Raw genomic sequence first — 3,194 nt, 5'->3', positions numbered from 1 at the left:
TCTTCCCCCTACTTGACTCGATAGCATTTTCCCCTTCTCTCTTTTTTATTCCTCTCTCTTCCTTTTGCTCTTTTAGACACTATGGTTTGCAATATTGTTATTGAAGGGGTATCATGCATATCACTTTATCTCCTATCAGCACCCAGTTCTTGTCCAGAGTGATCATTTTCCTTCTCTGCCCTGTGTTTTCCCTACCATTGTGGTAAACTTCCTACCATGGAGTGGTCCTCATGGCTCATCTCTATTGTCTCTGGATATTGTTACCGTACTATCTTTTTTTTATATCCCACAGATGATTGCAATCATTCTACATCTATCCCTGTTACTTGGACTCATTTCATTCAGCATAATACTCTCCATATCCGTCCATATATAAGCAAATTTTATGACTTCATTTTTTTCTGAAAGCTGCATAGTATTACATTGTGTAGATGTACCATATTTCCTTTACCTACTTAGCTTATCTCTGGCAACTTTGTTGTTTCCGGATTATGGCTATTGTGAATAGTGCTGCAATTAACATAGGAATGCAGATACTTTATATTGCATCTTTGGGTCCTTAGGATATATTCCTAGTAGGTATATTGCTGGGTCCTACGGAAGCTCAATTTCTAGTCTTTGAGCAGATTTTGAAGATGTTAAGGCATAGACTAAAGTTTAATTGACACAATGTGCACCATTCTTCTAGTACAGTTTCCCCATAATATTTACTCTTTATAATAGTGATAACATTCCTTTGGGAGCGGTCTCTTGAGCTCCAGGAACTTGGGGGCTTTTCCCAATAATTCTTGGCCAATTCAGTTGGCTATTCTCTGTAAGGTCTAAGGATATGGTGCTGCTAGGGCCCGGTGGTGCTTGATTTACTCTGGTGGAGGTCATAGATCCTTAGGGCCATATCTGGCAGTGCCTGGGGCCTCCAGGCCTCCAGCTGGTGATGCTCCGAAGACTATGTAGCACAAGTGGTCAAATGAGTGCTGGCTTCATGCAAGGCCTTAACCTCTGTGATATCTTTTTGGCTCAAAATAATAGCCTTAAAAATCTTTTGATCCGGGCCCGGAGAGATAGCACAGCGGCGTTTGCCTTGCAAGCAGCCGATCCAGGACCAAAGGTGGCTGGTTCGAATCCCGGTGTCCCATATGGTCCCCCGTGCCTGCCAGGAGCTATTTCTGAGCAGCCAGCCAGGAGTAACCGCTGAGCACCGCCGGGTGTGGCCCAAAAAACAAAAAAACAAACAAAAAAATCTTTTGATCCTATACTGCATTAAAAATACTTAAGTGCATGCTACTTATTTGTACTGCATTTACATGATGGACAGGTGCTGCTCTGCTAGAATATAATGTGAATCACGAAATATATAGCAAAATATTAAAATTATTTGTAGAAATGATTCCATCTTTATTTGATTACAGATCACTTTTTATTTTTTTGAATTTGGTTTGGGGGCCATACCCAGTGACGCTAAGGGGTTATTCCTGGCTATGTGCTCAGAAATTGCTCCTGGCTTGAGGGACCATATGGGTTGCCAGGGATCAAACCGTGCTCCGCCTTGGGTCAGCCGTGTGCAAGGCAATTGTGCTACCACTGCACTATGGCTCCAGGCCCATAGAGCTCATTATTAAGGTGAATATAAATTTGTATTTTCAATAGTGCTGACAATTTGCTGTTATTTTAGCCAACTCCTTCATAGATGAGAAGTCAGCATATTGTTTTCCCTTAATGTGATAGGTTATAAGGTGCTTTAGTAGAACAAGTTTAATCTTTGCCATTTCCATGTTATATGCTTACATGAGCATTACTAATTAATCTTTTGGCTACAAATCATTAGGCACATAATTCATTTTGTCAAAACTAGTGTGGTTAAAACTGGGGCCCAAGAGATAGTAAGAGATAGTTAGGTACTTGTCCTGTACAGGTCAACCCTGGTCTGAAACCTCAGTACCTCCTTATGGTCCCTGGAACATTGCCAGGAGTGATCTATGAGCACAGAGCCTAGAGTAATCTCCAAGCACCACTGGATGTGACACCCACATTAAAATTAGCCAAAGGCAAAAACCTGCTCTTTTATCAATAGGCAAGACACCTGTATCTATTTGTATATGTAATATCAGCAAGCCTTCACTTTTTAACATCATAGAGAAATATACATATATAATATTAAGTTCTTCATTTAGGACAAAAGCACAGATCTAATAAAGAAGTGATGCACTGGGCAGGGCAGTGTGGTTTGCCTTGCATGTGGTTGACCCAGATTTGATCCGCAGCATCCCATATGGTCTCTCGACCTTGCCAAGAGTGATTTCTGAGATCAGAGCCAGGAGTAACCCCTGAGTGCCACCGGGTGTGGCCCCAAAACAAAAAAAGTGATCCACAGAAGGTAAGTAGTGTACTTTGAAATATTATTTTGGTCATTTGTATGTATTCTGTGGCACACTTTTATTTGTTTTTATTCTATTACATGCTTCCAGATAAGCAAAGAAACCATAGTAGTCATATTTTTTATTTTTATGGAAATACAAACTATATTCCCAACAATTCCATGTTAGGAAGTAAGATGGAACATGGTAGGGCATTTAAAAATTATAATTATTACAGAGAAGCATAGTTTGCATCATAATATGGCAATTAAAATATGGAACGATTCATGATTTTGTGTGCCATCTTTATGAAGGAGCCATGCTAATCTCTGTATCTTTCCAATTCTCGTATATTTTCTGCCAAAGTGAGCACACGTGGTATATGGTATTAATATTTTATTATTACAGAAAATTGGAAATGTTTACTAATTAATGTTATTGATACAACCTAGTCTTGCTGCACTTTCTAGAATCTAAGTTTCATTTAAAACTAAGATTGTATTAGCTGGAGTAATTGTATAAGGGGCAGGGCTCTTGGTATGCATATGACTACTTGAGTTCTACCCTTGCCATTCCATATGGTCCCCAGAGTCCCACCAGAAGGAGTGAGCCCTGAGCTCATAAGCTTTGAGAACTATCAGGTGAGGCCCCCAAACAAACAAACAAAAAGAAATAATAAAACTATATATTGTCTCTTCATTTATTTTTGGTTTTTGAAACACAACTGATAGTAATCAAGGGTTATTCCTGAATCTGCATTCAGAAATAACTTCTGATAGGATTGGGGACTGTATGGGAATGACGGGATGGAAACCAAATTGGCCACATGCAAGGCAAGCA

The 3,194-nt window shown here is 39.6% G+C and overlaps 1 pseudogene; it reads right to left on the bottom strand.

Moving 5' to 3' along the window:
* Positions 1-2,623: 2,623 nt before the first annotated feature.
* On the bottom strand, positions 2,624-2,723 carry LOC126000400 (uncharacterized; annotated as a pseudogene).
* Between the last annotated feature and the right edge of the window lie 471 nt (positions 2,724-3,194).

The sequence above is a fragment of the Suncus etruscus genome, chromosome X (assembly GCF_024139225.1).
Source record: "Suncus etruscus isolate mSunEtr1 chromosome X, mSunEtr1.pri.cur, whole genome shotgun sequence".
NCBI lineage: Eukaryota > Metazoa > Chordata > Mammalia > Eulipotyphla > Soricidae > Suncus > Suncus etruscus.
Note: the sequence above shows the minus strand (reverse complement) of the source record. Positions and strands in the feature narration are given on the sequence as shown.